This window comes from Procambarus clarkii, chromosome 90 (assembly GCF_040958095.1).
Source record: "Procambarus clarkii isolate CNS0578487 chromosome 90, FALCON_Pclarkii_2.0, whole genome shotgun sequence".
Classification (NCBI taxonomy): domain Eukaryota; kingdom Metazoa; phylum Arthropoda; class Malacostraca; order Decapoda; family Cambaridae; genus Procambarus; species Procambarus clarkii.
The window spans coordinates 18,479,643-18,503,388 of record NC_091239.1 but is presented as its reverse complement, the minus strand read 5'-3'; the positions used below and the strand labels follow the sequence as shown (position 1 = coordinate 18,503,388).

Below are 23,746 nucleotides of genomic sequence, written 5' to 3'. Positions count from 1 at the left end.
GGGCGGAGTTAGCTACTAGGTTCCCCAATAAATACTCGGAGAACTATCGAGCATGAAGGATTAATCAAGAGAACAGCAGACGAGCAGAGCAGGGAGGCTGTCGGCCGGCAGGGCGGGAGTCTCTGTCAACTACAGACCCCCCCCCCTCTATCCAGCTATAGGCAGAGACACTTGGTGAGTGAACAGTAAGGTGACTTGTCGTGTTTTACAAGTGTTGTGTGATGATCAGGGGCAGTCAAGTTGTAGGGTTCTCGAATTCTTGGATGATGACTCACTTTGCATATTAAACTGGAACATTTTAATTGAATTGCTAAATTATGATACTTCATGTGAAATATAATTATGAATTTATTATTTAAATTGTGTTTAACTTTGTTCCCTAGAGCTTTGAGTTGAGGATTTGAGAAAGCCTCTGTGGTTACTGGGTTCATGATATAAATGAGTACATGTTTGGAGTTGATACATGGTACAGAGGGAACATACTAATAATGAACTCATGATAACATCCTTTGAGAATTTTGTGATACAGGCAAGTTCCATTCCTTGTCTTGTATGTAATGATCATGAATGGATGGTGGCAGCATTTCGTCTTCTACTATCTACTCTTCTACTTCTACTATCTACTTTTTCTCCTTCTACCTATCTACTCCTCTCCCTCCACCCCTCTCTGAACTTTCACTTTCAACTAATGACCCTCCTCGCTCCTCCCACCTCCCTACCTCTTACCCCAAACCCTCACTAATTACTTCACTATTCATTTCTTTCCTTTCGTTTCCTCTTATACGTTTGTGGCAATGATTCTGTATTCTAGAGTTCTCTCTAGGGTTTCGGGTAGCTGATCCAGTTACGGCGCCTTGTAGTCTTAGCACCTAGGTAGTCAAATACCTAGGTTTACAAGGTGTTGAACGAGAGAGGCTGCCTTAGGAACTCTGGAGGTGCTCTAGAATAGTTAGCTAACTGGGGACGGGATAACGGACTAGAGAGAGCTGTTTCCCCCGGCCTCGTTAGTTAACTGGGGGGTGGAATAATGGACAAGATAGAGCTATTTCCCCCACCCCCCGTTACAAGGGGTTGAGAGTGGGTGAGGGGCTGAGGGTAGGTGAGAGGCTGAGGGTGCGTGAGGGGCTGAGGGTTGGTGTGGGGCTGAGGGTGGGTGAGGGGCTGTCGAGGGTGATGGGCTGAGAGTGAGTGAGTGGCTGAGGGTGGGTGAGTGGCTGAAGGTGGGTGAGGCACTGAGGGTGAGGCGCTGCGGTTGGGTGAGGGGCTGCGGTTGGGTGAGGGGCTGAGGGTGGGTGGAGGGGCTGAGGGTGGGTGAGGCGCTGAAGTTAGGTGAGGGGCTGAGGGTGGGTGAGGGGGAGGGGGTGGGAGCGGGACTGACGGTGAGTGAGGGGCTGTGTGTGATGGGTTGTGGGGTAGGTGAAAGGATGAGGGTGGGTGAGACGCTGAAGTTGGAGGAGGCGCTGAGCGTGGGTGAGGGGCTGAGGGTGGGTGATGGGCTGAGAGTGGGTGAGGGGCTAAAGGTGGGTAAGGGCTGGTGTGGGGCTGAGGGTTGGTGTGGGACTGAGGATTAGTGAGAGGCTGAGGATGGTTGAGGGGCTGAGGGTAGGTGATGGGCAGAGGGTAGGTGAGAGGATGAGGGAGGGTGAGGCGCTGAGGGTGGATGAGGCACTGAGGGAGGGTGAAGTGCTGAGGGTGGGTGAGGGGCTGTGATTGGGTGAGGGGCTGATGGCTGGTGTAGGCCGAGAGTGGGTGAGGGGCTGAGGGTGGGTGAGGGGGCTGGGGATGGGTGCGGGACTGACGGTGGGTGAGGGGCTGAACGTTGGTGAAAGGCTGAGGGTGTGTGAGGGGCTGAGGGTGGGTGAGGGGTTGAGAGTGGGTGAGGGGTTGAGAGTGGGTGAGAGGGCTGAGGGTGGGTGAGGGGCTGAGGGTGGATGAGGGTGGATGAGGGGCTGAGGGTTGGTGTGGGGCTCAGGGTGGGTGAGGGGCTGAGGGTGGGTGAGGGGGATGAGGGTGGGTGAGTGGCTGAAGGTGGGTGAGGGGCTGAGGGTGGGTGAGGGGCTGAGGGTGGGTGAGGGGCTGAGGGTGGGTGAGGGGCTGAGGGTGGGTGAGGTGCTGAGGTTAGGTGAGGGGCTGAGGGTGGGTGAGGCGCTGAGGGTGGGTGGGGGGCTGAGGGTGGATGAGGGGCAGACGGTGGGTGAAGGGCTGAGAGAAGGTGAGGGGCTGAGGGTGGGTGAGGTGCTGAGGGAAGGTGAAGGGCTGAGGGTGGGTGAGGGGCTGAGGGTGAGTCAGGGGCTGAAGGTGGGTGAGATGCTGAGGGTGGATGAGGGGCTGAGGGTGGGTGAGTCGCTGAGGGGGTGAAGGGCTGAGGGTGCGTGAGGGGTTGAGAGTGGGTGAGGAGCTGAGGGAGGGTGAGGGGCTGAGGGCGGGTGAGGAAGCTGAGGGCAGGTGAGGGGGCTGAGGGTGGGTGAGGTGCTGAGGGTAGGTGAGGCGCTGACAGTGGGTGAGGGGCTGAAGGTGGGTAAGGGGCTGAGGGTGTGTGACGGGCTGAGGGTGTGTGAGGGGCTGAGGCTGGGTGAGGTGCTGAGGGTGGGTGAGGGATTGAGGGTAGGTTAGGCGCTGAAGGTGGGTGAGGGGCTGAGGGTCGGTGAGGAGGCCGAGGGTGGGTGAGGGGCCGAGGGTGGGTGAGGGGCCGAGGGTGGGTGTGGGGCTCAGGGTGGGGCTTAGGGTGGGTGTGGGGCTCAGGGTGGGTGAGGGGCTGAGGGTGGGTGAGGGGCCGAGGGTGGGTGAAGAGGCCGAGGGTGGGTGAAGAGGCTGAGGGTGGGTGAGGGGCTGAGAGTGTGTGAGGGGCTGAGGGTGTGTGAGGGGCTGAGGGTGTGTGAGGGGCTGAGGGTGGGTGAGGGGCCGAGGGTGGGTGAGGGGCTGAGGGTGGGTGAGGGGCTGAGGGTGGGTGTGGGGCTGAGGGTGGGTGTGGGGCTGAGGGTGGGTGAGGGGCTGAGGGTGGGTGAGGGGCTGAGGGTGGGTGAGGAGGCCGAGGGTGGGTGAGGGGTTGTGGGTGGGTGAGGGGCCGAGGGTGGGTGAAGAGGCCGAGGGTGGGTGAGGGGCTGAGGGTGGGTGTGGGGCTCAGGGTGGGTGAGGAGGCTGAGGGTGGGTGAGGGGCTGAGGGTGGGTGTGGGGCTGAGGGTGGGTGTGGGGCTATGGGTGGGTGAGGGGCTGAGGGTGGGTGAGGGGCTGAGGGTGGGTGAGGGGCTGAGTGTGGGTGAGGGGCTGAAGGTGGGTGAGGGGCTGAAGGTGGGTGAGGGGCTGAAGGTGGGTGAGGGGCTGAGGGTGGGTGTGGGGCTGAGGGTGGGTGTGGGGCTGAGGGTGGGTGAGGGGCTGAGGGTGGGTGAAGGGTTAAGAGTGGGTGAGGGATTGAGTGGGTGAGGGATTGAGTGGGTGAGGGGTTGAGAGTGGGTGAGGGGTTGAGAGTGGGTGATGGGCTGAGGGTGGGTGAGAGGCTCAGGGTGGGTGAGGAGCTGAGGGTTGGTGTGGGGCAGAGGGTGGGTGAGGGGCTGTCGAGGGTGATGGGCTGAGGGTGGGTGAGCGGCTGAGGGTGGGTGAGCGGCTGAAGGTGGGTGAGGCGCTGAGGGTGAGGCGCTGCGGTTGGGTGAGGGGCTGAGGGTGGGTGAGGGGCCGAGGGTGGGTGAGGGGCCGGGGGTGGGTGATGGGCTGAGGGTGGGTGAGAGGCTGAATGTGGGTAAGGGCTGGTGTGGGGCTGAGGGTTGATGTGGGACTGAGGATGGGTGAGAGGCTGAGGGTGGTTGAGGGGCTGTGGGTGGGTGATGTTCTGAGGGTAGGTGAGAGGATGAGGGAGGGTGAGGCGCTGAGGGTGGATGAGGCGCTGAGGGAGGGTGAAGTGCTGAGGGTGGGTTAGGGGCTGTGATTGGGTGAGGGGCTGGGGGCTGGTGTTGGGCTGAGGGAGGGTGAGGGGCTGAGGGTGGTGAACGGGCTGGGGGTGGGTGCGGGACTGACGGTGGGTGAGGGGCTGAGTGTGATAGCCTGAGGGTGGGTGAGAGGCTGAGGGTGGGTGAGGGGCTGAGGGAGGGTAAGGGGATGAGAGTGGGTGAGGGGTTGAGAGTGGGTGAGGGGGCTGAAGGTGGGTGAGGGGCTGAGGGTGGGTGAGGGGCTGAGTGTGGGTGAGGGGCTGTCGAGGGTGATGGGCTGAGGGTGGGTGAGGGGCTGAGGGTGGGTGAAGGGTTGAAGGTGGGTAAGGGCTGGTGTGGGGCTGAGGGTTGGTGTGGGACTGAGGATGGGTGAGAGGCTGAGGATGGGTGAGAGGCTGAGGGGGGTTGAGGGGCTGAGGGTGGGTGATGGGCTGAGGGTAGGTGAGAGGATGAGGGAGGGTGAGGCGTTGAGGGTGGATGAGGCGCTGAGGGAGGGTGAAGTGCTGACGGTGGGTGAGGGGCTGTGATTGGGTGAAGAGCTGAGGGCTGGTGTTGGGCTGAGGGAGGGTGAGGGGCTGAGGGTGGTGAACGGGCTGGGGGTGGGTGCGGGACTGACGGTGGGTGAGGGGCTGAGTGTGATGGGCTGAGGGTGGGTGAGAGGCTGAGGGTGGGTGAGAGGCTGAGGGTGGGTGAGGGGGCTGAGGGAGGGTGAGGGGATGAGAGTGGGTGAGGGTTTGAGAGTGGGTGAGGGGGCTGAAGGTGGGTGAGGGGATGAGGGTGGGTGAGGGGCTGAGGGTTGGTGTGGGGCTGAGGGTGGGTGAGGGGCTGTCGAGGGTGATGGGCTGAGGGTGGGTGAGGGGCTGAGGGTGGGTGAGTGGCTGAAGGTGGGTGAGGCGCTGAGGGTGAGGCACTGCGGTTGGGTGAGGGGCTGAGGGTGGGTTAGGGGCTGAGGTGCTGAGGTTAGGTGAGGCGCTGAGGGTGGTTGAGGGGCTGAGGGTTGGTGAGAGGGTGAGGCGCTGAGGGTGGGTGAGGGGCTGAGGGTGGATGAGGGGCTAATGGTGGGTGAAGGGCTGAGGGAAGGTGAGGGGCTGAGGGTGAGTGAGGTGCTGAGGGAAGGTGACGGGCTGAGGATGGGTGAGGGGCTGAGGGTGGGTCAGGGGCTGAGAGTGGGTGAAATGCTGAGGGTGGGTGAGTCGCAGAGGGGGTGAAGGACTGAGGGTGGGTGAGGGGTTGAGAGTGGGTGAGGAGCTGAGGGTTGGGGGGGCTGAGGGTGGGTGAGGTGCTGAGGGTAGGTGAGGCGCTGACAGTGGGTGAGCGGCTGAAGGTGGGTGAGGGGCTAAGGGTGTGTGACAGGCTGAGGGTGTGTGAGGGGCTGAGGTTGGGTGAGGTGCTGAGGTGGGGTGAGGGACTGAGGGTAGGTTAGGCGCTGAAGGTGGGTGAGGGGCTGAGGGTGGGTGAGGCGGCCAAGGGTGGGTGAGGGGCTGAGGGTGGGTGAGGGGCTGAGGGTGGGTGTGGGGCTGAGGGTGGGTGTGGGGCTGAGGGTGGGTGTGGGGCTGAGGGTGGATGAGGGGCTGAGGGTGGGTGAGGGGCTGAGGGTGGGTGTGGGGCTGAGGGAGGGTGAGGGGCTGAGGGTGGGTGTAGAGCGGTCTGGAAACGCAAGCTGGACGTCCAGTGAGAGATAAGGGTGGCAGTGTGTGACGCCTAGACGCGGCAACACTGTATAAGCATATCAAATCCAGTCAGATATTTATTTAGCTAAAAGTACGTACATACAAGATGAGTTACAAACATAATATTAGATATCTAGATAGAGCGAATACATACTATGCCTAAAGCCACTAATACGCACAGAGTTTCGGTTAAAGCGGCACCACTGTATAAGCGACACCCTTGGTGGACCAACGGAGGGGCCCGGGACGCTTGTGAGCGGCAGTGTTGACTGTGTTGTGGGAGGTGGTGGACGTTGCTGCTCCTCTATTGTGTTGTGGGAGGTGGTGAGCGTCACAGCTCCTCTACTGTAGTTACAGTGACTGTTGTGGAAGCTAGTCGTACAAACTGTTGTGTGAGCCAGCCTGCCACTGACAGTTTTAACATTTTTCGATCCTTTGGTGAGTAATGTTTTGTGATGCTTTGATTACGACAATACTACCACCATCTCTCTTACTACGACTACCACAATCCCTCATACTACCACTACCACAATCCCTCATACTACCACTACCACCATCCCTCTTACTACCACTACCACTACACTTTCTGCTTTACATGTTGTAGCATGTTTTCTGCGCTTACAATCTCTCTCAATCCTTTACATGTCTCCACGTGTTCCACGCCCAACTTGCAACCCTTTCTTACAATTTTCCTCAATCCCTCCACTACATGTTCCTACATGTTCCTTACAGCCCCTTACATGTTCTCTGTTCATCTTTTGTACTAATTCTTAAACTAGTTGTTTCTGTCATTTAGTAAGTAAGTAGATCATCCTTAACAACAACAGTAACATTACTAATTCTCAATGAGTTACTACAGAGTATTTAGTAGTTATTCATTTTCAAAACTATGTCTATATAAATCATTCTAAGACACCTTCCTACAATTAAAGATACTTGCAAGTACACAAGGTCGTTACTTACAGTAGCATCATAAGGATCATCTTTTCTTAACTCAGCTTTATTAAACATACACCTTCATTAGTCAAAGGTAACTTCTCACGTCATTGTAATAAATTTTTCCATTAAACTTATTACAACATCTCATTATTCAGTGGCATAATTAAGTACTTGTTTTAGTCCCCAATCTAATAAGCAAATTATTCTATTAAGGATAAAGAAAGAATTTGTAAACAGGTATTTAAGAACTCTTTTACAGGTATTCAACAAGCTATTGAATTTATTATATATGAAATATTTCCTCTAAAAATTGGACAGTATTTCAGAGATAAAAGACAACCGCTGCATGTCACCATATGTTTACACGATAGTATTACAATATTAATATTTTTATCCATACAAACTCTGCATAAAATATCTTCTACCCAAGATTGTTCTGTACAATCCTTGTTTTCAACAGTGTTAGTACATGTCTCAGGTAAAGTTTTCAATCCCAGATCTTCAGGTGTAACTACTTCTTCCTCTTTATCATCCACTGCTTCATAAATTATTTCCCGTACCCGTAAATAAATATCTGTACCCTCTTGCATATACCTCAACACTATTTCATGACATCTACTTTGTATAATAAATGGTAATAAATCCCTTGATTCCTTAAGGTACTGAATTAAAGCATATCTTATGCTCTCAACAGGTATTAATTTTTGATGAATCAGATTTTTTTAACTTATCCATGCTCTCCATTAGGATATTAATTAAATCATCGTCTATAGGTTTTATAGGTAATGGTAATGTCAATCTAGCATTTTTAACAAATTTCTTTCCCCTTGCAAGAATAATGTAGGCACATTCGGGATTACATCTCGCATGTAACTTCAAGGATTATCTTCTGGTCTCCAGTTGCGTATTCCACAGCCACAGGGAAAAGAGCAGACATAATCACTTATACCTGAAAACCATAAAAACAATCCAGCATCATCACGTTACAATCTTTGAGCGGCTGGGGTGGGTAAGGGGCTGGGGTGGGTGAGGGGCTGAGGGTGGTGAGTCACTGAGGGTGGGTAAGGGGCTGGGGTGGGTGAGGGGCTGAAGGTGTTGAGTCACTGAGGATGGGTATAGGGCTGAGGGTGGATGAGGCGCTGAGGGTATGAGAGGGGCTGAGGGTGGGTGAGGGGCTGAAGGTGGGTGAATGGGCTGTGGGTGGGTGAGGGACTGAGGGTGGATTAATCACTGAGGGTGGGTGAGGGACTGAGGGTGGGTGAGAAGCTGAGAGTGGGTGAGGGGTTGAGGGTGGGAGAGTCGGTAAGGGTGAGTGAGGGGCTGAGGGTAGGTGAAAGAATGAGGGTGAGTGAGCCGCTGAGGGTTAGTGAGACGCTGAGAATGGGTGAGGGGCTGAGGGTGATGGCTGAGGGTGGGTAAGAGGGTGAGAGTGGGTGATGGGCTGAGGGTGGGTGAGGGGCTGAGGATGGGTTAGGCGCTGAAGGGGAGTTAGGGGCTGAGGAGGTGAGGGGCTGAGGGTGGGTGAGGGGCAGATTGTAGGCATGGAGCTGAGCATGGGTGAGGGGCTGAGGGTGGTGAGTCACTGAGGGTGGGTATGGGGCTGAGGGTGGATGAGGCGCTGAGGGAGGGTGAAGTGCTGAGGGTGGGTGAGGGGCTGAGGGCTGGTGTGGGGCTGAGGGTGGGTGAGGGGCTGGGGGTGGGTGCGGGACTGACGGTGGGTGAGGGGCTGAGTGTGATGGGCTGAGGGTAGGTGAGAGGCTGAGGGTGGGTGAGGGGCTGAGGGTGGGTGAGGGGTTGAGAGTGTGTGAGGGGTTGAGAGTGGGTGAGGGGCTGAGGGTAGGTGAGAGACTGAGGGTGCGTGAGGGGCTGAGGGTGGGTGTGGGGTTGAGGGTGGGTGAGGGGCTGAGGGTGGGTGAGGGGCTGTCGAGGGTGATGGGCTGAGAGTGAGTGAGTGGCTGAGGGTGGGTGAGTGGCTGAAGGTGGGTGTGGCACTGAGGGTGAGGCGCTGCGGTTGGGTGAGGGGCTGCGGTTGGGTGAGGGGCTGAGGGTGGGTGAGGGGTTGAGGGTGGGTGAGGCGCTGAAGTTAGGTGAGGGGCTGAGGGTGGGTGAGGGGGAGGGGGTGGGTGCGGGACTGACGGTGAGGGGCTGTGGGTGATGGGCTGTGGGGTAGGTGAAAGGATGAGGGTGGGTGAGACGCTGAAGTTGGAGGAGGCACTGAGCGTGGGTGAGGGGCTGAGGGTGGGTGATGGGCTGAGAGTGGGTGAGGGGCTGAAGGTGGGTAAGGGCTGGTGTGGGGCTGAGGGTTGGTGTGGGACTGAGGATTAGTGAGAGGCTGAGGGTGGTTGAGGGGCTGAGGGTGGGTGATGGGCAGAGGGTAGGTGAGAGGATGAGGGAGGGTGAGGCGCTGAGGGTGGATGAGGCACTGAGGGAGGGTGAAGTGCTGAGGGTGGGTGAGGGGCTGTGATTGGGTGAGGGGCTGATGGCTGGTGTGGGGCTGAGAGTGGGTGAGGGGCTGAGGGTGGGTGAGGGGGCTGGGGATGGGTGAGGGGGCTGGGGATGGGTGCGGGACGTACGGTGGGTGAGGGGCTGAACGTTGGTGAGAGGCTGAGGGTGTGTGAGGGGCTGAGGGTGGGTGAGGGGTTGAGAGTGGGTGAGGGGTTGAGAGTGGGTGAGAGGGCTGAGGGTGGGTGAGGGGCTGAGGGTGGATGAGGGGCTGAGGGTTGGTGTGGGGCTCAGGGTGGGTGAGGGGCTGTCGAGGGTGATGGGCTGAGGGTGGGTGAGGGGCTGATGTGGGTGAGTGGCTGAAGGTGGGTGAGGCGCTGAGGGTGAGGAGCTGCGGTTGGGTGAGGGGCTGAGGGTGGGTGAGGTGCTGAGGTTAGGTGAGGGGCTGAGGGTGGGTGAGGCGCTCTGGGTGGGTGGGGGGCTGAGGGGCTGAGGGTGGATGAGGGGCAGACGGTGGGTGAAGGGCTGAGGGAAGGTGAGGGGCTGAGGGTGGGTGAGGTGCCGAGGGAAGGTGAAGGGCTGAGGGTATGTGAGGGGCTGAGGGTGAGTCAGGGGCTGAAGGTGGGTGAGATGCTGAGGGTGGATGAGGGGCTGAGGGTGGGTGAGTCGCTGAGGGGGTGAAGGGCTGAGGGTGCGTGAGGGGTTGAGAGTGGGTGAGGAGCTGAGGGTGGGTGAGGGGCTGAGGGCGGGTGAGGGGGCTGAGGGCGGGTGAGGGGGCTGAGGGTGGGTGAGGTGCTGAGGGTAGGTGAGGCGCTGACAGTGGGTGAGGGGCTGAAGGTGGGTAAGGGGCTGAGGGTGTGTGACGGGCTGAGGGTGTGTGAGGGGCTGAGGCTGGGTGAGGTGCTGAGGGTGGGTGAGGGATTGAGGGTAGGTTAGGCGCTTTAAGGTGGGTGAGGGGCTGAGGGTCGGTGAGGAGGCCGAGGGTGGGTGAGGGGCCGAGGGTGGGTGAAGAGGCCGTGGGTGGGTGAGGGGCTGAGGGTGGGTGTGGGGCTCAGGGTGGGGCTTAGGGTGGGTGTGGGGCTCAGGGTGGGGCTTAGGGTGGGTGTGGGGCTGAGGGTGGGTGAGGGGCTGAGGGTGGGTGAGGGGCCGAGGGTGGGTGAGGGGCCGAGGGTGGGTGAAGAGGCCGAGGGTGGGTGAAGAGGCCGAGGGTGGGTGAAGAGGCCGAGGGTGGGTGAGGGGCTGAGGGTGGGTGAGGGGCTGAGGGTGTGTGAGGGGCTGAGGGTGTGTGAGGGGCTGAGGGTGGGTGAGGGGCTGAGGGTGGGTGAGGGGCCGAGGGTGGGTGAGGGGCCGAGGGTGGGTGAGGGGCCGAGGGTGGGTGAGGAGGCCGAGGGTGAGTGAGGAGGCCGAGGGTGAGTGAGGGGCTGAGGGTGGGTGAGGGGCTGAGGGTGGGTGAGGGGGTGAGGGTGGGTGAGGGGGTGAGGGTGGGTGTGGAGCTGAGGGTGGGTGTGGGGCTGAGGGTGGGTGTGGGGCTGAGGGTGGGTGTGGGGCTGAGGGTGGGTGAGGGGCTGAGGGTGGGTGAGGAGGCCGAGGATGGGTGAGGGGCTGTGGGTGGGTGAGGGGCCGAGGGTGGGTGAAGAGGCCGAGGGTGGGTGAGGGGCCGAGGGTGTGTGAGGGGCCGAGGGTGGGTGAGGGGCCGAGGGTGGGTGAGGGGCCGAGGGTGGGTGAGGGGCCGAGGGTGGGTGAGGAGGCCGAGGGTGAGTGAGGGGCTGAGGGTGGGTGAGGGGGTGAGGGTGGGTGAGGGGGTGAGGGTGGGTGTGGAGCTGAGGGTGGGTGTGGGGCTGAGGGTGGGTGTGGGGCTGAGGGTGGGTGTGGGGCTGAGGGTGGGTGTGGGGCTGAGGGTGGGTGAGGAGGCCGAGGGTGGGTGAGGGGCTGTGGGTGGGTGAGGGGCCGAGGGTGGGTGAAGAGGCCGAGGGTGGGTGAGGGGCTGAGGGTGGGTGTGGGGCTCAGGGTGGGTGAGGAGGCTGAGGGTGGGTGAGGGGCTGAGGGTGGGTGTGGGGCTATGGGTGGGTATGGAGGCCGAGGGTGGGTGAGGGGCTGAGGGTGGGTGAGGGGCTGAGGGTGGGTGAGGGGCTGAAGGTGGGTGAGGGGCTGAGGGTGGGTGAGGGGCTGAGGGTGGGTGAGGGGCTGAGGGTGGGTGTGGGGCTGAGGGTGGGTGAGGGGCTGAGGGTGGGTGAAGGGTTAAGAGTGGGTGAGGGGTTGAGTGGGTGAGGGGTTGAGAGTGGGTGAGGGGTTGAGAGTGGGTGATGGGCTGAGGGTGGGTGAGAGGCTGAGGGTGGGTGAGGGGCTGAGGGTTGGTGTGGGGCAGAGGGTGGGTGAGGGGCTGTCGAGGGTGATAGGCTGAGGGTGGGTGAGGGGCTGAGGGTGGGTGAGTGGCTGAAGGTGGGTGAGGCGCTGAGGGTGAGGCGCTGCGGTTGGGTGAGGGGCTGAGCGTGGGTGAGGGGCCGAGGGTGGGTGAGGGGCCAGGGGTGGGTGATGGGCTGAGGGTGGGTGAGAGGCTGAATGTGGGTAAGGGCTGGTGTGGGGCTGAGGGTTGATGTGGGACTGAGGATGGGTGAGAGGCTGAGGGTGGTTGAGGGGCTGTGGGTGGGTGATGTTCTGAGGGTAGGTGAGAGGATGAGGGAGGGTGAGGCGCTGAGGGTGGATGAGGCGCTGAGGGAGGGTGAAGTGCTGAGGGTGGGTTAGGGGCTGTGATTGGGTGAGGGGCTGAGGGCTGGTGTGGGGCTGAGGGTGGGTGTGGGGCTGAGGGTGGGTGAGGGGGCTGGGGTGGGTGCGGGACTGACGGTGGGTGAGGGGCTGAGTGTGATGGGCTGAGGGTGGGTGAGAGGCTGAGGGTGGGTGAGGGGCTGAGGGAGGGTGAGGTAATGAGAGTGGGTGAGGGGTTGAGAGTGGGTGAGGGGGCTGAAGGTGGGTGAGGGGCTGAGGGTGGGTGAGGGGCTGAGTGTGGGTGATGGGCTGAGGGTGGGTGAGGGGCTGAGGGTGTGTGAGGGGCTGAGGGTGGGTGAAGGGTTGAAGGTGGGTAAGGGCTGGTGTGGGGCTGAGGGTTGGTGTGGGACTGAGGATGGGTGAGAGGCTGAGGGTGGTTGAGGGGCTGAGGGTGGGTGATGGGCTGAGGGTAGGTGAGAGGATGAGGGAGGGTGAGGCGTTGAGGGTGGATGAGGCGCTGAGGGAGGGTGAAGTGCTGACGGTGGGTGAGGGGCTGTGATTGGGTGAAGAGCTGAGGGCTGGTGTTGGGCTGTGGGAGGGTGAGGGGCTGAGGGTGGTGAACGGGCTGGGGGTGGGTGCGGGACTGACGGTGGGTGAGGGGCTGAGTGTGATGGGCTGAGGGTGGGTGAGAGGCTGAGGGTGGGTGAGGGGGCTGAGGGAGGGTGAGGGGATGAGAGTGGGTGAGGGTTTGAGAGTGGGTGAGGGGGCTGAAGGTGGGTGAGGGGGCTGAAGGTGGGTGAGGGGCTGAGGGTGGGTGAGGGGCTGAGGGTTGGTGTGGGGCTGAGGGTGGGTGAGGGGCTGTCGAGGGTGATGGGCTGAGGGTGGGTGAGGGGCTGAGGGTGGGTGAGTGGCTGAAGGTGGGTGAGGCGCTGAGGGTGAGGCACTGCGGTTGGGTGAGGGGCTGAGGGTGGGTTAGGGGCTGAGGGTGGGTGAGGTGCTGAGGTTAGGTGAGGCGCTGAGGGTGGGTGAGGGGCTGAGGGTTGGTGAGAGGGTGAGGCGCTGAGGGTGGGTGAGGGGCTGAGGGTGGATGAGGGGCTAACGATGGGTGAAGGGCTGAGGGAAGGTGAGGGGCTGAGGGTGAGTGAGGTGCTGAGGGAAGGTGACGGGCTGAGGATGGGTGAGGGACTGAGGGTGGGTCAGGGGCTGAGAGTGGGTGAAATGCTGAGGGTGGGTGAGTCGCTGAGGGGGTGAAGGGCTGAGGGTGGGTGAGGGGGCTGAGGGTGGGTGAGGTGCTGAGGGTAGGTGAGGCGCTGACAGTGGGTGAGGGGCTGAAGGTGGGTGAGGGGCTAAGGGTGTGTGACAGGCTGAGGGTGTGTGAGGGGCTGAGGTTGGGTGAGGTGCTGAGGGTGGGTGAGGGACTGAGGGTGGGTGAGGAGGCCAAGGGTGGGTGAGGGGCTGAGGGTGGGTGTGGGGCTGAGGGTGGGTGAGGGGCTGAGGGTGGGTGTGGAGCGGTCTAGAAACGCAAGTTGGACGTCCAGTGAGAGATGAGGGTGGCAGTGTGTGACGCCTAGACGCGGCATCACTGTATAAGCATATCAAATCCAATCAGATATTTATTTAGCTAAAAGTACGTACATACAAGATGAGTTACAAACATAATGTTAGATATCTAGATAGAGCGAATACATACTATGCCTAAAGCCACTAATACGCACAGAGTTTCCGTTAAAGCGGCACCACTGTATAAGCGGCTACTCCTGTAGCCCCTGGGGGTGGGGGAGGGGACGCTTGTGAGCGGCAGTGTTGACTGTGTTGTGGGAGGTGGTGGACGTTGCTGCTCCTCTATTGTGTTGTGGGAGGTGGTGAGCGTCACAGCTCCTCTACTGTAGTTAGTGACTGTTGTGAGAGGCACCAGACGTCACAGCTCCTCTACAGTGATTACAGTGACTGTTGTGGAAGCTAGTCGTACAAACTGTTGTGTGAGCCAGCCTGCCACTGACAGTTTCAACATTTTTCGATCCTTTGGTTAATAATGTTTTGTGATGCTTTGATTACGACAATACTACCACCATCTCTCTTACTACCATTACCACCATCTTTCTCACTACCACTATTACCATCCCTCTTGAAACGACAACCACAATCCCTCTTACTACCATTACCACCATCTCTCTCACTACCACCATCCCTCATACTACCACTACCACCGTCCCACTTACTACCACTACCACCATCCCTCTTACTACCACTACACTTTCTGCTTTACACGTTGTAGCATGTTTTCTGCGCTTACAATCTCTCTCAATCCTTTACATGTCTCCACGTGTTCCACGCCCAACTTGCAACCCTTTCTTACAATTTTCCTCAATCCCTCCACTACATGTTCCTACATGTTCCTTACAGCCCCTTACATGTTCTCTGTTCATCTTTTGTACTAATTCTTAAACTAGTTGTTTCTGTCATTTAGTAAGTAAGTAGATCATCCTTAACAACAACAGTAACATTACTAATTCTCAATGAGTTACTACAGAGTATTTAGTAGTTATTCATTTTCAAAACTATGTCTATATAAATCATTCTAAGACACCTTCATATAATTAAAGATACTTGCAAGTACACAAGGTCGTTACTTACAGTAGCATCATAAGGCATTCTTTTCTTAACTCAGCTTTATTAAACATACACCTTCATTAGTCAAGGGTAACTTCTCACGTCATTGTAATAAATTTTTCCATTAACTTATTACAACATCTCATTATTCAGTGGCATAATTAAGTACATGTTTTAGTCCCCAATCTAATAAGCAAATTATTCTATTAAGGATAAAGAAAGAATTTGTAAACAGGTATTTAAGAACTCTTTTACAGGTATTCAACAAGCTATTGGATTTATTATATATGAAATATTTCCTCTACAAATTGAACAGCATTTCAGAGATAAAAGACAACCGCTGCATGTCACCATATGTTTACACGATAGTATTACAATATTAATATTTTTATCCATACAAACTCTGCATAAAATATCTTCTACCCAAGATTGTTCTGTACAATCCTTGTTTTCAACAGTGTTAGTACATGTCTCAGGTAAAGTTTTCAATCCCAGATCTTCAGGTGTAACTACTTCTTCCTCTTTATCATCCACTGCTTCATAAATTATTTCCCATACCCGTAAATAAATATCTGTACCCTCTTGCATATACCTCAACACTATTTCAAGACATCTACTTTGTATAATAAATGGTAATAAATCCCTTGATTCCTTAAGGTACTGAATTAAAGCATATCTTATACTCTCAACAGGTATTAATTTTTGATGAATCAGATTTTTTTAACTTATCCATACTCTCCATTAGGATATTAATTAAATCATCGTCTATAGGTTGTATAGGTAATGGTAATGTCAATCTAGCATTTTTAACAAATTCCTTTCCCCTTGCAAGAATAATGTAGGCACATTCGGGATTACATCTCGCATGTAACTTCAAGGATTATCTTCTGGTCTCCAGTTGCGTATTCCACAGCCACAGGGAAAAGAGCAGACATAATCACTTATACCTGAAAACCTTAAAAACAATCCAGCATCATCACGTTACAATCTTTGAGGGGCTGGGGTGGGTGAGGGGCTGGGGTGGGTGAGGGGCTGAAGGTGGTGAGTCATTGAGGGTGGGTGAGGGGCTGAGAGTGGGTGATGGGCTGAGGGTGGGTGAGAGGCTGAAGGTGGGAAAGGGCTGGTGTGGGGCTGAGGGAGGGTGAGGGGCTGAGGGTGGTGAAGGGGCTGGTGGTGGGTGCGGGACTGACGGTGGGTGAGGGGCTGAGTGTGAGAGGCTGAGGGTGGGTGAGGGGCTGAGGGTGGGTGAGGGGCTGAGGGTGGGTGAGGGGTTGAGAGTGGGTGAGGGGTTGAGAGTGGGTGAGGGGTTGAGGGTGGGTGAGGGGCTGAGGGTTGGTGTGGGGCTGAGGGTGGGTGAGGGGCTGTCGAGGGTGAGGCGCTGCGGTTGCGTGAGGGGCTGAGGGTGGGTGAGGGGCTGAGGGTGGGTGAGGCGCTGAGGTTAGGTGAGGGGCTGAGGGTGGATGAGCGGCAGGGGGTGGGTGTGGGACTGATGGTGAGTGAGGGTCTGAGGGTGATGGACTGTGGGGTAGGTTAAAGGATGAGGGTGGGTGAGACGCTGAAGGTGGAGGAGGCGCTGAGCGTGGGTGAGGGGCTGAGGGTGGGTGAGGAGCTGAGGGTTGGTGTGGGGCTGAGGGTGGGTGAGGGGCTGAGGGTGGGAGAGGGGCTGAGGGTGGGTGAGGAGCTGAGGGTTGGTGTGGGGCTGAGGGTGGGTGAGGGGCTGAGGGTGGGAGAGGGGCTGAGGGTGGGTGAGTGGCTGAAGGTGGGTGAGGCGCTGAGGGTGAGGTACTGCGGTTGAGTGAGGGGCTGAGGGTGGGTGAGGTGCTGAGGTTAGGTGAGGCGCTGAGGGTGGGTGAGGGGCTGAGGGCTGGTGAGAGGCTGAGGGTGGGTGAGGCGCTGAGGGTGGGTGGGGGGCTGAGGGTGGGTGAGGGGCTGAGAGTGGATGAGGGGCTGACGGTGGGTGAAGGGCTGAGGGAAGGTGAGGGGCTGAGGGTGGGTGAGGGGCTGAGGGTGGGTCAGGGGCTGAGAGTGGGTGAAATGCTGAGGGTGGGTGAGGGGCTAAGGGGGGGGTGAGTCACTGAGGGGGTGAAGGGCTGAGGATGGGTGAGGGGTTGAGAGTGGGTGAGGAGCTGAGGGTGGGTGAGGGGCTGAGGGCGGGTGAGGGGGCTGAGGGTGGGTGAGGTGCTGAGGGTAGGTGAGGCGCTAACAGTGGGTGAGGGGCTGAAGGTGGGTGAGGGGCTGAGGGTGTGTGACGGGCTGAGGGTGTGTGAGGGGCTGAGGGTGGGTGAGGCGCTGAGGTTAGGTGAGGGGCTGAGGGTGGATGAGCGGCAGGGGGTGGGTGTGGGACTGATGGTGAGTGAGGGGCTGAGGGTGATGGACTGTGGGGTAGGTGAAAGGATGAGGGTGGGTGAGACGCTGAAGGTGGAGGAGGCGCTGAGCGTGGGTGAGGGGCTGATGGAGGGTGAGGGGCTGAGAGTGGGTGATGGGCTGAGGGTGGGTAAGGGGCTGTGATTGGGTGAGGGGCTGAGGACTGGTGTGGGGCTGAGGGTGGGTGAGGGGGCTGGGGGTGGGTGCGGGACTGACGGTGGGTGAGGGGCTGAGGGTGGGTGAGAGGCTGAGGGTGGGTGAGGGGCTGAGGGAGGGTGAGGGGATGAGAGTGGGTGAGGGGTTGAGAGTGGGTGAGGGGGCTGAAGGTGGGTGAGGGGGCTGAAGGTGGGTGAGGGGCTGAGGGTGGGTGAGGTGCTGAGGGTTGGTGTGGGGCTGAGGGTGGGTGAGGGGCTGAGGGTGGGAGAGGGGCTGAGGGTGGGTGAGTGGCTGAAGGCGGGTGAGGCGCTGAGGGTGAGGTACTGCGGGTGGGTGAGGGGCTGAGGGTGGGTGAGGTGCTGAGGTTAGGTGAGGCGCTGAGGGTGGGTGAGGGGCTGAGGGCTGGTGAGAGGCTGAGGGTGGGTGAGGCGCTGAGGGTGGGTGGGGGGCTGAGGGTGGGTGAGGGGCTGAGAGTGGATGAGGGGCTGATGGTGGGTGAAGGGCTGAGGGAAGGTGAGGGGCTGAGGGTGGGTGAGGTGCTGAGGGAAGGTGAAGGGCTGAGGGTGGGTGAGGGGCTGAGGGTGGGTCAGGGGCTGAGAGTGGGTGAAATGCTGAGGGTGGGTGACGGACTAAGGGGGGGTGAGTCACTGAGGGGGTGAAGGGCTGAGGATGGGTGAGGGGTTGAGAGTGGGTGAGGAGCTGAGGGTGGGTGAGGGGCTGAGGGCGGGTGAGGGGGCTGAGGGTGGGTGAGGTGCTGAGGGTAGGTGAGGCGCTAACAGTGGGTGAGGGGCTGAAGGTGGGTGAGGGGCTGAGGGTGTGTGACGGGCTGAGGGTGTGTGAGGGGCTGAGGTTGGGTGAGGTGCTGAGAGTGGGTGAGGGACTGAGGGTAGGTTAGGCGCTGAAGGTGGGTGAGGGGCTGAGGGTGGGTGAGGAGGCCGAGGGTGGGTGAGGGGCTGAGGGTGGGTGTAAGGCTGAGGGTGGGTGTAAGGCTGAGGGCGGGTGAGGAGGCTGAGGGTGGGTGAGGGGCTGAGGGTGGGTGAGAGGCTGAGGGTAGGTGAGAGGCTGAGGGTGGGTGAGAGGCTGAGGGTGGGTGAGAGGCCGAGGGTGGGTGAGGGGCTGTGGGTGGGTGAGGGGCTGAGGGTGGGTGTGGAGCGGTCTGGAAACGCAACTGGACGTCCAGTGAGAGATGAGTGTGGCAGTGTGTGACGCCTGGACGCGGCAACACTGTACAAGCATATCAAATCCAATCAGATATTTATTTAGCTAAAAGTACGTACATACAAGATGAGTTACAAACATAATATTAGATATCTAGATTGAGCGAATACATACTATGCCTAAAGCCACTAATACGCACAGAGTTTCCGTTAAAGCGGCACCACTGTATAAGCGGCTACTCCTGTATCCCCGGGGGGTGGGGGAGGGGACGCTTGTGAGCGGCAGTGTTGACCATCGTAATAACGATGGTCAGCTTTCAGCCTCTGATTCTGCTATTGAGTTTAATAGGTTCTTCTCTTCCATTGGTTCATCCCTTGCAAATGATATTCCATCTTCCAGTACTGACATTAAGGACTATCTTACAGGTAACTATCCACAGTCTCTGTACCTAAAGCCTATTAACTCCACTGACGTCAATGAGATAATCCTTTCCCTTAAAACCAAGTCTGGTGCCCTTGAGGAGATACCAACTTTAATTTACAAAAAAGCCTCCAGATCTTTAGCCCCTGCTATTGCTTTGCTCTTCAACAAGTCACTTGAACTCCAAACCTTTCCAGATATTCTAAAAAAAGCGAGAGTAACGCCTGTCCACAAATGTGGTGACCCCACAGATGTTAACAACTACAGACCTATATCAATCCTGCCAAACTTGTCAAAAATTTTTGAAAAACTTATATACAAGCAGCTTTACTCATATCTAGCCAAACTCAATATACTTAGCCCTTGCCAATATGGCTTCAGACCCAAAAAAAGCACTAACGATGCACTTATTAGTATGCTTAACTCGATTCATACAGCCCTTGATAAAAAGGAGTTCCCTGTTGGGTTATTTGTGGACCTGCGTAAAGCTTTTGATACTGTCAACCACCATAACCTTCTTCTTAAATTACATCATTATGGAGTCAGAGGACACTCCCTACAATACCTCGAGTCCTACCTTACTGACAGGCTCCAATATGTTTCTGTGAATAATACAATTTCTCCCACCCTACCCATCAACATTGGTGTTCCTCAGGGCAGCATACTTGGCCCTCTCCTCTTTCTCATATACATTAATGACCTTCCAAATGCCTCCCAACACCTCAAACCAATTCTATTTGCTGACGACACAACCTTCATTTACTCCAGTCCTGACCCTCTTGCTCTAAATGCCACAGTAAATACTGAGCTAAATAAAGTCCATCTTTGGCTAACTGCCAACAAACTCACCCTTAACATTGACAAAACCTTCTATATTCTGTTTGGCAATAAATCCTCTAGTCTTATAAATCTCAAAATAAACAATACCCAAATTTGTAACAAATTAGATGGCAAATTCCTTGGCATTCTCATTGACCACAAGCTGAATTTCCAGGGACACATTCTAAATATATCTAAAAAAGTTTCAAAAACGGTGGGCATTCTTTCTAAGATCAGATATTATGTACCACGCCCTGCCCTGGTGACTCTCTATTACTCCCTTATCTATCCTTATCTCAACTATGGTATTTGTGCTTGGGGTTCTACTACCCAAAATCACTTACGTCCTCTAATTACCCAACACAAAGCCGCTATTAGAACAATATCCAACTCTGGCCCCAGACATCACTCGGTACCCCTACTCAAATCTCTTAATATGTTAGATATTAAGTCACTGCACATTCTCTCATGTGTATTATACATATATAAAACGCTAAACTATAATGCCAATCCTGATCTTAAAAGCTTCATAGTAGGTTGTAACAGAACCCATGAGCACCACACCAGAAATAAATACAGTTTTGATATTCCTAGAGTACGTCTTAATCAAACTAGAAATGCTCTGCAAATCAAGGGGCCCAGAATGTGGAATGACCTTCCCAACCATGTTAAAGACTGTACCTCTCTCAACCAGTTTAAGATAAAAACTAAACACTACCTAATAAATTCCCTGTAATCTACCTCACTCCTCTATTGTCAACCCATGTCTGTTATTTTCTTTTTTTTTTTTTAATCAACACTGTTTGTCAACCTATTGTTTTGTGCTGCTTTTTCAGTCATGTTTCCCCCTTTTTTTTATCTTTATTTGTATTTGTTCTCAACATCTTTTATTCTTTATGCTCAATTAGTATTAAGTTCTAGATATTAATGTTTTCTTGCCCGAAACGCATTGCGTAATAGTGGCTTTAGGCATTGTATGTACTAGCTCTATCTATATATCAATCCATTAATGTAACATCACTTGTATGTATATACCTTACCTGAATAAACATCTGAATCTGAATCTGAATCTGACTGTGTTGTGGGAGGTGGTGGACGTTGCTGCTCCTCTATTGTGTTGTGGGAGGTGGTGAGCGTCACAGCTCCTCTACTGTAGTTACAGTGACTGTTGTGGAAGCTAGTCGTACAAACACTGTTGTGTGAGCCAGCCTGCCACTGACAGTTTCAACATTTTTCGATCCTTTGGTGAGTAATGTTTTGTGATGCTTTGATTACGACAATACTACCACCATCTTTCTTACTACCACTACCACCATCCTTCTCACTACGACTACCACAATCCCTCTTACCAATCTTACTACCACTACCACCATCCCTCTTACTACCACTACCACCATCCCTCTTACTACCACTACCACCATCCCACTAACTACTACCACCATCCCTCTTGCTACCACTACCACCATTTCTCTTACTACCACTACCACCATCCCTCTTGCAACGACAACCACAATCCCTCTTACTACTAGTACCACCATCTCTCTCACTACCACTACCATCATCCCTCATACTACCACTACCACCATCTTTCTTACTACCACTATCTTTCTTACTACCACTACCACCATCCTTCTCACTACGACGACCACAATCCCTCTTACCTCTCTTACTACCACTACCACCATCCCACTTACTACTACTACCACCAACCCTCTTTCTACCACCATTCCTCTTACTACCACTACCGCCATCCCTCTTACAGCGACAACCACAATCCTTCATACTACCACTACCACCATCTCTCTTACTACCTCTACCACCATCCCACTTACTACTACTACCACCACCATCCTTCTTACTACGACTACCACAATCCCTCATACTACCACTACCACCATCTCTCTTACTACCTCTACCACCATCCCACTTACTACTACTACCACCACCATCCCTCTTACTACGACTACCACAATCCCTCTTTCTACCACTACCACCATCTCTCTCACTATACTACCACCATCTCTCATACTACCATTACCACCATCTCTCCCACTACCACCATTCCTCATACTACCACATCCACCATCCCTCTTACTACAACTACCACCATATCTCTTACTACCACTACCACCATCCCTCTTACTACCACAATTCCTCTTACTACCACTATCACCATCCGTACAACAATTACTGCAAGCATTCCTAGTGTCACCACTGCCAATAACCAAAACTAACAACATCCTTACTAACTCTGTCAAACTCTTACTCTGTTAATATGTGAAAAGCCTGGCGTTCTGCGAGCGCTTTGTCATGGGTTCGTATCCTGGCCGCCCGTGACAGCTGACTAACACCCAGGTACCTATTTTACTGCTAGGTAACAGGGGCATAGGGTGAAAGAAACTCTGCCCATTGTTTCTCGCTGGCGCCTGGGATTGAACCCAGGACCACAGGATCACAAGTTCCGCGTGCTGTCCTCTCGGCCGACCGGCTACCTAATACAACAATCCCTACTAAAATCATCCACGTTATCACCATTTTTGCAACTGTAATTTCTTCAACCACCTTCCATCCACAACTATAACCATCCTATATACCACTATCCATACTACCAAGATCCCTACTACCATCATCTCTAATGACACATCTTATACCATCCCTAGAGAGAGAGAAGAAAAATACAGGAGAGAAGGAGAGAGAGAGAAGAGAAATACAGGTGAGCGAGAGAGAGTGAGAGAGTGAGAGAGAGTGAGTTCAACATTCATAGACATTTTGTTCGAATAATGAAAAAGTTCAAACGTGGGCCATATCCAGATGGGAATCCAAAACTCGAAGAAAACTTGCACATGGCAGGGTTGGATCCAAGGTCTGGTGGTCCCTGGTGAAGGATCGGTTGGGATACTCATCTGAGGACACAATCCCAACTCTAAATCGTAAGGATTGAACTGTTGCAACCAGCAGTAAGAATAAAGGTGATCTACTGGCAATCCACTTTGCTGCCAAGATGCAAGTCCCTGGTCCTGAACGTGAACCCCACATCTTGCTCCAAGCACTGTGTCTTTGATGACTGAAGTCGTTACACAGCAGGCAGAAGTTCTCCATCTTCTGAAAACCCTAGACACAAGCAAAGCTGTGGGGCAGATAAGGTCAGTCCAAGAATATTACGCAGCTGTGCTGACCTGTTGGCTCCACCTCTCACATGCCTATTCCAACTCTGCCTATATTTGGGTCCTCCTTATGGAAGAAGGCAGATGTTGTTCAAGTACACATAAAGAAGAGCCGCTCAGACGTTGGTAATTACAGACCAGTGTACCTGCTCTCCATTACTGGCAAAATCCTGGACTTTTTAATCACTCGGCATATATCATTTTTTGATAATCATCGGCTAACATGTCATAAACAGTATGGTTTTGAATATGTCGGGAAACTGATGGTGAGATTTATATTTATTTAGTTTATATTAATTTATATAGTAATTTATATTTTACATTAATTTATATTTTTCGATAGTAAACTATAATGTTTAAAGTGGACTGTTTTTCTTGAATGTTCCACAAATCGATTTCCTTACACATTCTGGGGGGGTTATGGTTTATATATAGTTAATCAAAATTGTTGATTAGTAGACATTCACTACAGTATTAGACTACATATATTAACTAAAATGGGGAGGCCTTATCTGTATTGTAGTTTTATCCTAGACAACCAGTATGAACGCTGAAGAACATGCCAATCGATAACTCCTTGTGGGTGTGACTGGCATCAACTCATGTACAAGTGTTGTGCATGAGTACAACAACTAGGTAAGTGCATCAACTCTTGTACAAGTGTTGTGCATGAGTACAACAACTAGGTAAGTGCATCAACTCTTGTACAAGTGTTGTACATGAGTACAACAACTAGGTAAGTGCATCAACTCATGTACAAGTGTTGTGCATGAGTACAACAACTAGGTAAGTGCATCAACTCATGTACAAGTGTTGTGCATGAGTACAACAACTAGGTAAGTGCATCAACTCTTGTACAAGTGTTGTGCATGAGTACAACAACTAGGTAAGTGCATCAACTCTTGTACAAGTGTTGTACATGAGTACAACAACTAGGTAAGTGCATCAACTCATGTACAAGTGTTGTGCATGAGTACAACAACTAGGTAAGTGCATCAACTCATGTACAAGTGTTGTGCATGAGTACAACAACTAGGTAAGTGAATCAACTCATGTACAAGTGTTGTGCGTGAGTACAACAACTTGGTAAGTGCATCAACTAGGTAACAAGTTATATTTCTTACTCTTCAATTACACCTGTCAAAGGGCACTCACAATAAATAGTAGGAACCTAATATGACAGCTGTATCTAGGGAATTATAGTTAATATTTATGAAATAAGGTCCAAGGAATATTTACCTAGTTTTATGTCTCGTTTGCATTCTAACCGGCTCACTTTATAACTACCTATAACATTTCTGATCAGGATTGAAACAGCAATTAAATGAGTTTCGGAAAGAGCACCTCCATTATTGAAGACGATGCATGTTGATAATGGGGA

At 54.6% G+C, this 23,746-nt stretch overlaps 1 protein-coding gene across 1 annotated transcript in view; it reads left to right on the top strand.

The window, feature by feature from the left end:
• Nucleotides 1-13,499: 13,499 nt before the first annotated feature.
• Nucleotides 13,500-23,746, top strand: part of LOC123748718 (zinc finger protein 268-like) — a 66,523-nt gene continuing 56,276 nt past the window's right edge. The window contains exon 1 of the mRNA XM_069318424.1: nucleotides 13,500-13,699. The gene's annotated coding sequence lies outside the window, so the exon portion shown is untranslated. The remainder of the gene's footprint in view (nucleotides 13,700-23,746) is intronic.